This window comes from Macaca nemestrina, chromosome 16 (assembly GCF_043159975.1).
Source record: "Macaca nemestrina isolate mMacNem1 chromosome 16, mMacNem.hap1, whole genome shotgun sequence".
Classification (NCBI taxonomy): domain Eukaryota; kingdom Metazoa; phylum Chordata; class Mammalia; order Primates; family Cercopithecidae; genus Macaca; species Macaca nemestrina.
In genome coordinates, this window is record NC_092140.1 from 12,771,422 (window position 1) to 12,783,532 (window position 12,111).

General features: G+C 39.0%; 1 long non-coding RNA gene across 3 annotated transcripts in view; it reads right to left on the reverse strand.

Moving 5' to 3' along the window:
* Window positions 1–12,111, reverse strand: part of LOC139359053 (uncharacterized) — a 351,645-nt gene that overhangs the window by 75,046 nt on the left and 264,488 nt on the right. For all 3 annotated transcript variants that reach the window (XR_011614617.1, XR_011614618.1, XR_011614616.1), the window contains exon 3: window positions 23–182. This is a non-coding gene — a long non-coding RNA (uncharacterized lncRNA). The remainder of the gene's footprint in view (window positions 1–22; window positions 183–12,111) is intronic.

Below are 12,111 nucleotides of genomic sequence, written 5' to 3' on the forward strand. Positions count from 1 at the left end.
ATATGCATAAATGTATACATACCCAATAATTACACTCAGTTGTTTGCAGAGCTTTTTACTTAATTCATCTTTTTCTTTTCTTTAAATGCAACACAGTGGGAGACCTTTCCTGCCTGTCCATTCAGAAGCAGGTCAGTGGGGCAGCCACCAGTAGACCAGCTTGCATGAGGATGCCACTGCCCCTGGGAAAAACAGAAACAGTGAAAAAGATGTTGAGGACTGATGGGATTAAGACTTTCAGGAAGGCAATAATGCAGACATAAATTTTACCCCCAAATCTCTGGAAGAGGTAACCCAGGAGGGCAAAGGGCTCACTCCCAGGTAAGGAGGGCATTGAATTTCCTGGCACTCATCCTCAGGTACAGGTTTATGATCAGCAAGGATGGAGGCTTATTAATATGAAAGTGAAGGAAGCCAGTCAGCTGTCCTCTGCAAGGAAGGACGGAAAGAGTCTATTTAAAATAAAATCATCATAAAAATGAAGAAACAAATGACAGACTGAATGTAAAAATGCACAATCCCTGGACCATCTAATAAGAATAGAACTATCACCCTAAATCTGCAGCAGCCTGCTTAGGAAACCAAGCCCCTTATCTATGATAAACAGCCCAGGAAGACAGCCTGCTAAAGCCAGACTTGCAGGAAGCTAGTCTGCTATCTTTAGTGATAACCCAGGAAGCTGAACAATAACTTCTGTAACAAAAGACCCAAAATGTTCAGGACTTAATTAATAATTGTATTAGTCAGGAATCTCCAAAGAAATAGGACCAATAAGGACCAATACATATATTACATATATATATGTATACACACACATATATATTACATATGTATTACATATACATGTATGCCTGTACACACATACATACATATATATGTGGATATTTATTATGGAAATTGACTCATGCCACTATGCAGGCTGAGCAGTCCCATGATATGCCATCTGCAACCTGGGGAACCAAGGTCGTGGTGGTTGTATAATTCAGTCAAAAGCTGAAGGCCTAAGAACCAGGGGAGCCTTCCCCACCTGCCAACTGCTGGAGTAAGTCCTGGAATCCAAAGGCCTGAGAACCAGAAGCTCTGATGTTTAAGGGCAGGAAAAGATGGATGTCCCAGAAGAGAGAACTTTCTGTGTCCTTTTGTTCTATTTGGGCCGTCAAGAAATCAGATGATGCCCATGTGGGTGAGGGTGATCTTCTTTACTCAGTCGTCTCATTCAAATGCTAATCTCTTCCAGTAAAACCCTCACAGACACACCCAGAAATAATCTATTACAAGCTATCTGGGCACCTCTTAGCCCAGTCAAGTTGACACATAAAATTAACCATCACAGTAACTGACGGCCTCCCTAATTTTTGTGCCTGCTTCTAATTTAGGACCAACCAGAGAAAGCCAACTATGGCCCCAACCAATCAGATAGGCTTCTGTGCTCCAGGTTGGCCACCCTGGGCTTCCCCAGGCCAACAGCTTCCAATAAGGGCACACCTGAAACCATCCCTTTTGCCCACTGTAATGCTCTCCCACTCCCCTGCCTACCTTTGAGTCTCTGCCAAATGAAAGTGATGGTGGCCAACTCCCTTGCTATGGCAAGCGCTGAATAAATCACCTTTGCTTTTCTCATGTGAGTGGCATTCAATTTTTTCTACACAGGCAACTTAAAAGGACTAAGGTATATTTCAGGAGTCTAGCTTTTAAACTCTCCAGGGAGACACCCTCCAGGGTGAGGCCTTGGGTAGAAAACAATGTTACTCTCACTGTCACTGTCATCCATCCTTTTCTGTGTCCCCCAAGCCTGAGGCAGCCTCAGAAGGAAACCAAAATCAAGTTAGCTCCATGAGTTCAAGTGCTGATTCCTCACCTTGAGTTAGCTTCAAACTTTTCAAGCAATATTTGGCAAGTCTCAAAACTCCTTAGCCCCTCTTATAACAATGCGCTTTGAGTTCTGAACATTAATTTACATGATGTATGTACTTTATTCACTTATCCTTGTTTTCATTTGTTTCTTTAGTATATTCGTGTAGGTTTATTTTTCCTCTTCAGTTAGACAGCTCATCAACCTTTATCTATGCCTATCATCCCTACCCAATACCCTTAAAAGTGCTTCACACATGGAAGGCTTCTGATCACTAACATTAACTGACTTTTAGAAATCTTGTGTCTTTCAAAGATTTGAAATAAATGACTCTTGTAAATATTAATACATAGACCTTTGTTTGTTTTAACAAAGGTGAATCTAAAATGGCTTGCCACTATGAATCAAATATAATTTCAGTACACATTAAATATATGCATATACTGGTTCAATGTTTTAGGTAAGGAAGAACTAGCTAAAGATATAACAGATAAAATGCTAAATCTTAGTGGCTTCAGAGAATAGATATGCATTTTGTTCACAAACGTTATTCCCTGTCAGAGGGCAGATCTCCAGTGACTTAGGGACCCAGGCTCCTTCTGCCTCACAGCTTCGTCATCTCCAATGCCAAGTTCCTCAGGTTACTACACTTGTCTGTATCAAGCCAGAGGGGAAAGACCATGGGGGGGCCATACTGTGAAGTTTTTATGAGCCAAGCCAAGAGACGTGAACACGACTCTTAGCACATTCCATCAGTCAGATCTCAGTCACGTGGCCACACCTCACCACAACAGGGCTGGAAAATAATTTAACTCTGGGCTCAGAGGGAAGATAAAATGGCTTTGGTTAAGAACTAACCAGTTTCTTTCACACTTACCAAGGCAAAAAACAAAACAAAACAAAAAAACTCTGCTGTCAAGACCTCTTTAGAAATATCACTCCCCTAACCCAAATGACTGGCTTAGTCACTGGAAAATGTGCACAGACTAAGCTCTAAATTGGATTCTTCATACATCAAAGGGTACAGTAAAGCTCCTGACAGCCCCTGCTTCTCAAACATGAAGGACAGTTCACAAGGACAACAGCAACAACAGAAAGCCCTGCCACTTCTTCCTGCCTTTTTAAGAGAGTGCTGTGGCTTTAATTTTATTGCTTCTAGAAGCATTGCAGCTTTTCATGAGCCAGTGAACTAGCTAATTGGCTAGAGCAAGGACTGCATCTTGGAAGGTGGCACTTTACAAAACAAATATTAAGAAACTATGAATCTCTGGAGTATGAGCTTTCAAGGGTGAAGAGTATATCATGGGTCAACATGATACAACACGTGACAGTTAAGGATAGGGAGGAAATGACATCTTAGAAAGAGAGAAACTCAGTGAGAATGCCTACATTTGTCTCACATTGAGAGTCATTAAAACCATAAGCTCCTATATAGCTGATTTTTTTTTTGGCTGCAATTAAAATATAAAGAGCTGATTTCTTTGACGTTCTGTGTCTGCCCTTTTTTCCCATTTATGTATATATACAGCCTAAGCAAAACTGACAAAAAAAGTAATCGAGATTTTGGTTCTGATGCAGATCTTGATTTATTTTGACTTATTCACAGGGTCTAGTAAAATGATCCATGCCTTCCTACAGAAATGAGATGTCAAGCTGCAAACAATGCTGCCTCCCTTCAACAAGCAGCACAACCCATTCCACAGCCATCTCATCTGGTGTCCCTCAAGGGCAGTCAAGATCTCAGCCCCTTCATCAGACTGACACCTGCCAACCTTTTTGTCCATTTCTGTAAGAGTCAAAGTTGAAGGCCATGCTGAACTTGAATTTTCCCTGAAGTTCAGCAGAAAAGTAAGATCTACTTGCAGGTGATTCTTGCAGAAAAATAAGTCATAGACTAAAAATAGTGCAGCAATTTTTTTAATGAGAAAATGAACAAGATACGTGAACACGGCTCAGATATACCCATCTGTTTTCAATTGTAGTTGGCGGCAAATCAGCTCTCAATTTTCTGCTTGTTGTGCTTTCTAACACAGCTTCCCCTGCATTTGCCAATGACCAAAATGCACAGCAACCCTAGGTAATCTTGCTCTACCTCTTTCCCCTTCCCAGACCACAGAACATCCAGTTGAATTGCAACATTATTAGGGCAGATATTTACACATTTATAATCTTTTTTAAAGTATGCATATGTTGTCTTTTTCTTGCATTCATCTCTTATTATTTGCTATCTTGTATTGCCAATGCCTCGTCTCTCCTCCATTAACACTGATAAATCGCAGTTGATTATAGTTTAGTTCCTTTTCTCGTGGGTTAAATGCAGTAAAATGAGCTGAAAAGTAGCAAACAAGGCCTCAGGGTGACATCAACACCCTATAATAGCTTATTTTTACCTCTAATATTTTCACAGATGATTCTGCCTGAAATTCTCCAATTTGGGGTAATGATGCTGAAAGTGTGTAATATGAGATTTTGGAGTATAAGCAAACAGATGATGATGATGTTGACAGAAGGGTTATGTTTGGATAAAAAAACCAGCTCTGTATGAAAGGCTGGTCAGGGCTAATAACCCAAGAGCTAAGATGAATCTTGATTCAGTGCTTCCATTAGTAAAAAGAGTATGTTTGAAGCTTACCTTTTACAAAATAAAAAGAGCATATCTGACAGTGTATTTAGAAATGAGAGACCTGACACCCAGTTTAAGAAAAGCATTCTATTCACAGGTCTCTGGTGGCACAGGGCTCTTGTACTTGGAGTAATCGACCTTTGTAGAACCTCTTTTTTGGCACTGGAATATTAGGCCTGCTGTCTTGAACCTCTTAGAGCTAATGGGATGTCCAGATGTAACTCCATATCTATATAACCCTGAGGACTGCTATACAGCTGCTACAGAACATGAGGGGCTCATCTCTGTATTGAAAAAAAAAATGCCCCAAGCTTTTGTTTCCTAAGGTAATTTTTGTAGAGAAATTATAGCCATGATGACATGCTCACTCTAGGATAGGGGGAGTGAGGCAATTAAAATTTAGAAAAGACGTGAAGTCTACACCAGGTGGCACAGAAAGTGTTGCCTGGCATCTCTCCCCTCCCCTGCAGAGATAAAACATGGTACCCACTGTCCTCAACCCTTAATCCCTTGGACCCTCTCTAAGTCTCCAATTTTACATGTCCCACTGTACTTCAGTGAATTTCTGCCAAACAACTTTGGAGACTGTGCGGGGTTACCATGTACAGGTCCTTCACAACACCCTGATACCTCACCCCTTAGAGCTTTACTTATGCCCAGCATTGACTGGGCAACCTTCCTGATTACTTTCCTTTGGTTTCACCCTGAACTCCAAAGCACTGCACCATAAAACCACAGTGGCATTCCTAATGGAACCCTGTAGCCATTCATGCAAAACTCTCATTCCTATCTTGTCTCACAGATATGTCCTCTGAGAACATTTCTGTTAATCCCTCATGCTTCTCAACTCCCACTTCCACACTCACCTCCTACACTTTAATATCCCAAATGGACTTAGACACATATAGAGCCTCAGTATCTTTCCTCCCAACCCTGCCATTTCTAAGGAGAGAATCTGATCCTCTTCTAACGGCCCACACTTTCTACTTTTGCCCTGATCCCATCCTCACACCTTCTCTAGGACTTGGCTGCACCATTATTCCTCACCTATACTTCAGACTTCTCCCCCCTTGATCCCTTTCTGTTCTTGAGTAATTCCCCACATTAAATCAAAAGGAACAAAGTGAAATGAGATAAAAACCTCTTTCCCTGGCCCATCTATGCTTAAGTTCCTTTTTAAAATATTCCTCCTACTGAGCTAGACACAAACTCTCATATATCCTCCCCCATCTCACCAAAAAAATTTACAGTCTTCTCTCTGCAGAAATTATCTGTCAAACACCACTTTTTAAAACTTTTCCAAGGTCAGATTATCAGAATATTATATTTTACTGAATATCATTACTTAGGTTTACCTGTGAACAATTAGCAGTTCCAATTCACAACTCCCAAAAGCAACACTTCTTAATTTTGATTGCTTTTTAAAATTTGTACTGAAAAGCAATATGCATAAGTGAAACCTGCAATGAATGTGCACAAACTGAACACGTCTTTGAACCAGCACCCAGACCAAGAAACAAAAAATTACCAGAATCCTGGGCTTCCTGCTCATCATATACAGTGAAACTAAGTAGTTTAGAATGGATGAGGCTAGGCTGTGAGAGAGAATAGAATCATGAGGCTAGAAACATATATTGAAGGGCTTCTATATCTTGCTGAGAAGCAACTGAAACAACAAATCAAGAAATCCATGAACGTATTGGGGTAGTGCTGTCTAATTTACTGAAGAGATCGTGTCTGAATATGGGATTCTATTTTAGCACCCAAACTAAGACAGCCATATGTCCTGGCTTTTCCTTGACTCCACTGATTTAAAATATTTTGCCTTATCAAACCATGTGTCAGAACACAGTCCAACTTAGGGTCAGGAAAATTTTGTTACCATAACCTCATTCCATCCCACACATCCACACACCATATTGTTTTTCCAAAAAATAGTATCATTGCTTCTGGTTGGTATCCTATACAGAAAATAATTTGATTTGTAGGCTTGCAAATCGTACTTATAAATATTCAAATGCACAGCTCCAATTAAAACAAGAGCCAAAAGCCTGTGCTACAGGCAATGAAAATATTCTTCCCATAGCTACATTTACTTTATTAACAGGCTGTAGCCTAAATGCCTAAGGAAAAAATTGTTATAGCCTTGTTATCTTGCCTCTAATTGAGTGATTTTGTTTCTTCTTTTCATTTACTGAAGTATTACGGACTTGGCTACCATAATGTACGAAACTGTAGTTACTTTGACCAATTCAGACCTAGCTCTCATACATTTAAGGGCTTCACACGACTCAGTCCCTGCTGCGAGTCAAATGCCAGGAAACCCAATTCAACCAAAAGGAATTTAAGAGGAATTCCAAATTTTAGGTTTACCTACAAACAATTAGCAGTTCCAATTCACAACTCCCAACAACATCACTTCTTAAAGCTCCTGCCCCCCATGTGCAGCTTCCTCTCCTGCAGTGGCCCCAGCACCTCTCTCTTGCCAATCCCGTGACATTCTTCTTCTCTCCCCAGTCCTACATTTTTATCAAGATTATTGTCGTTCTTGGCTTCATTTATTCTTGTCTAGAAGCATTTAGCAAGGAGTCATTCTAAATAAGTTCAGCCTAATAAGGTTTTCTTTTTAAAAACAATTTTTAAGTAATTCTTTATAAAATACATTACATACTTATATATTAAATCTTGTACACAAGTGCAGGAGAAAGAGACCTGGGGAAAGGCGAACAGATTTAGTGAATATATGATAATACTTATGAGAGCAGATTTTCAGAATGAGAAGAGAGATTAATTTTAAAGATTCTGAAACAAATTGGTAATAGGAAATAAAGGAAAGTTAGTCATGCCTAAACTTAAGATTAAGCTTTAAGTGGTTCCAGGTTCAAACAGTAGCAGGAAGAAAAAAATAAGTCACTCACTGAGACATTGGTTACGTTTCTTAATTTAGTCATTCATAAATGGAAGATAAATCATATCTACTTTATAGAATTATTAAGAATATTAAATGAAATCAAATGTGCTCATTTTTAAAAACAGGTATCAGAACGAAGCACACACTCATTAAATTCTAGTCATTCTTTCTACTCAGGCTTCTACTGACCCTTAATAAGAATGTTATTTGGAAATTCCAGGCCTTTTTTGAATATATTAATTCTTGAAGTTGCACTGTGGTAAGCAAGAGAGGCTTGGCCAGCAAAAGCCATTCCATAAGACTGTAGGGATTATCTAATTTTATGCATCCATACTTTTGCCTGGGCATCCAAGAAATTCTGAGCTAAAAGTAATGTCATAGGAAATAAAGAGGCTTGGGGTTTTGGTCCATTTATTTTCCTTCTAACTGTATGATAATACTTTCGGTTTTTAAAAGTTTTGCTAATATACCAGCATCAAACTGAAAACTTTAATTTTCACAACAACCCTAGGATATAGGTACAATTGTTTACATGTTTTAGTTTACATGTAAGAGACAGGGACTAAGAGAGGTTAATTTTCCTAGAGGTCCCTGACTTCAGAGCCTGTTGTTTATAATATTACCTCTACTACACAGCTTTTAACATCTGACTTCTATTTTTAAGGAGTTATTATTTCATCTTTTACTGGGTGCTGCTCAATTCCTTTTAGGAAGTGAAAGTGATATCAATTATAAATAAATGTTTCCAAGACAAATCAAAGATAGAAAACACAAGTAGGCAAATGATGAACTAGGCCTAGACATCAAACGCACTTACATGAAAATACAACCTATGGAAACAACTGTCAGTCAAATGCCTAATGTGTACTGCCACAAGCTATGTTACTTATGGAAAATGATATGGCACCTGTTTTCCATCCAAAATAGCATGTAGGGCTCCCATCAGATACCTAAGAATGAGATTTTTAAAAAGGAGAAACTTGAGAAGTGAAAAAGATATACAAAGTCTGAAAAGACTGGAAATAGCTCTCAGATTCTGTCCCCTGAATATGACAGTATCTAGAAGGGCCATCTGCCTTATCCATCTTCTTACTTGGCTGGTGACAAAAATGATATCATCTCATTTTTTTCTGCTTAAGACCCTGATCCCTTCTAAAATAAAAATAGTCCTGGGAGGGCTAACAACGTTTCTATCTGTCATTGAGAACTTGATGATGATGACATTCCATCTCTCAGAACAGAGCAGGCAGAAATGGGCATGAGACACCGTGCGCCTCAATTTAGAGACAGGAAAAAGCCAGTTCTCAATTTTGCCTGGAGTAAGCTCAGAGATACCTTTGCCCTGTTTGAGCTGACATTCACCAATCCTTAGGGCTTCTATGAAAATAAGTCAATGTTTTTAGAAAGCTAAAGTCCTCTTAGTCACACAGCAAAATGCTGCCAATAACCTTAGTTGTGAGTAGGATGAACACAGTGATTTGCCTTTTTCTCTGTGACATATTATTAGATGTTTGCAGACTGACTGGAAAGGGCAATTCTACAGAAGTGGCCACAGATGTTATTACATCCAGTAATTCTGCTACATCTGGCTCAAAAAAAAAAAGTCACTAAATGGCAACATAAATGCACTTCAGCAAATTTGTTTAGAGTAAGTTTTAGGTGGGTTTCCCAAAAATATGATTGCAAAAGGAGAAACAATTGAAAGATAACACATTGAAGTACATTACAGGAATAAAATAATTGGAACATAGCTTCAAGAACTTTCACGACTGACAAGTAAGCCCATAAGTAAGAAAAATAACTGCTTGGTTGTTTTAAGTCACTGAGTAATAGTGCAGTTGGTACACAGTGTTACTGGAAAACAATAGAAAGGATCAAGAAAACCAAAAGTTGGTTATTTGAAAAGATCAACACAATTGACAAACTTTTAGCTAGACTGACTAAGAAGAGAGAAGAGGAAACTAAAACCACAAATGAAGGCAAGAACATTACTACCAACTTTATAAAAATTAAAATAATTATAAGAGAATAATACGAACAATTATATGCTGTGATATTTGTGTGTGTATATGTGTGTGCATATGTGTGTATATACATATATGAGTGTATGTGGGTATGTGTGTATATATGTGCGAATGTGTGTGTATATACACACACATATACACACATATCTATGTATGTGTGTATGTATGTGTATATATGTGTATATATACATAGAATGTGTACATGCATACATGTGTACATGTATGTGTACACATACACATACATACACATACACATATGCACATATATACACACACAAATATATACACACATATACACACACACACAATCTGGACAGGTCTTGCTAGGTTTAGAGCATACCTTTTTTGTCCGATCAAATTTTGACATGGTTGTCCATGCTTCAATCATGCCTACATGATGAAGCTTCTATAAAAACTCAAAAGGACTGGGTACAGAGAGTTTCTGAATAGCTGAACACAAGGAGGTTCCTAGAGGGTGATGCACCCAGAGAGGGCATAGAAGCTCTCCACCCATTCTCTCTTACCTCACTCTATGCATCTCTTTATCTGCATCCTTTGTAATAGCCTTTATAATAAAAGGGTAAACATAAGTGTTTCCCTGAGTTCTGTGAGCTGCCCCAGCAAATTACTCCAAAAAGGAGATCATGGGAATCCAAACTTGAATTCAGTCAGTCAGAAGTTCTGGAGATTTAGATTTGCAACTGGTGTCTGATGGGGCCTGAAATTTTGGGGACTGAGCACTCAGCCTGTGAGATCTGACACTATCTCCAGGTAGATGGTGATGAAATTGAATTGGAGAACACCCAGTTGGTGTCTGCTGCAGAATCAATTGCTCACTTGGTGGTGGGGAGAATCCCACCCCCTACATTTGATCACAGAAGTATTATTCTGTGTTGATGATTATTGTGGTATGAAAGCAGAGGAAAAGTAGTTTGAGTTTTTTCCAAATATATGCCAACAAATTAAATCTAGATGAAGTGGGAAAATTCTTAGAAACACACAAATTACCAAAATAGACTCAAAAAGAAATAAGAACTCTCAACAGACCTATGACAAAGAAAGAGACTGAATCAGTAATCAAAAACCTTCAGAGAAAGGCAAGTCCAGGACCAGACAATTTCACTAGTGAAGTCTATCAAATATTTAAAAAGGAATTAACACCAGTACTAGTCAAGCTCTTCCAAAAAAAAATGACAAGGAAGGAATACTTCTTAAAATATTATATGAAGCCAATATTCCCTGATACCAAAGCCATACAAAGAAACCACTAGAAAACTAGAGACCACTGTCTCTTATTAATATAGATGCAAAATCCTCAGCAAAATACTAGCAAACAAAATCCAACATAACATTAAAATCACCATGACCAAATGGGATTTATCTCAGGAATGCAAAGATGGTTCAACATTTTAAAAATCAATACACTATATTAAAAGAACTTCAAACAAAGGGAAAAAAACCACATGGTGATCTTAAGAGATACAGAATATGCTCTTTACAAAATGCAGCACCCTTTTATGACAAAAGCACTCACCAAATTAGGAGTAGAAGAGAGCCTCCCTAACATGATAAATGGTATATATGAAAAACCCACGGCTACTATTTTCAATGGTGAAAAACTGAAAGATTAGGATTAGTAAAAAGACAAGAATACCCATTTTTGCCACTGCTATTAAACGTAGTACTGGAAATCTTAGCCAAGCATTTAGGCAAGAAAAAGAAATAAAAGTCATCCAAGTTGGAAATAAAGAAATAAAGCTATCTATATTTTCAAATGGCATATTCTATATATAGAAAATTACAAAGAATACACACACACAACATACAAACTACTAGTGCTAATAAATGGGTTGGGCACGGTGACTCATGCCTGTAATACCAGCACTTTGGGAGGCTGAGGCAGGTGGATCATCTGAGGTGAGGAGTTCGAGACCAGCCTGGCCAACATGGTGAAACCCCGTCTCTACTAAAAATATAAAAACTAGCCAGGTGTGGTGGTGGTGGGTGCCTGTAATCCCAGCTACTTGGGAGGCTGAGGCAGGAGAATCACTTGAACCCAGGAGACAGAGGTTGGAGTGAGCTGACACGATCCACTGCACTCCACCCTCGGTGACAGAGTGAGACTCTGTTTAAAGCAAGCAAGCAAAAAGGGAGGGAGGGAGGAGGAAGGAAGGGAGGAAGGGAGGAAGGGAGGAAGGGAGGAAGGGAGGAAGGAAGGAAGGGAGGAAGGAAGGAAGAAGGAAGGAAGGAAGGAAGGAAGGAAAGAGGGAGGGAAGGAGGGAAGGAGGGAGGGAGGGAGGGAGGGAGGGAAGGAAGGAAGGGAGGAAGGAAGGGAAGGAAGGAAGGAAGGAAGGAAGGAAGGAAGGAAGGAAGGAAGGAAGGAAGGAAGGAAGGAAGGAAAGAACGAATGAAGGAAGGAAGGCAGGCGAAGTCAGCAAAGTTGCAGGATACAAGAACAACAGACAAAATCAGCTTTTTGTACACCAGTGATAAACAATCTGAAAAAAAAATTAAGCGATCAATTCCATTTACAATAACATCCAAAGAATAAAACACCTGGAAATAAATTTAACCAAGGAAGTGAAAGGCTTGACCACTGAGACCTACAGGATATTGTTGAAAGAAATCAAAGACAATATTAAGAGAAGACAGCCCATGTTCATGGATTGAAAGCTTTAATATTGTTAAGATGGAAATACTC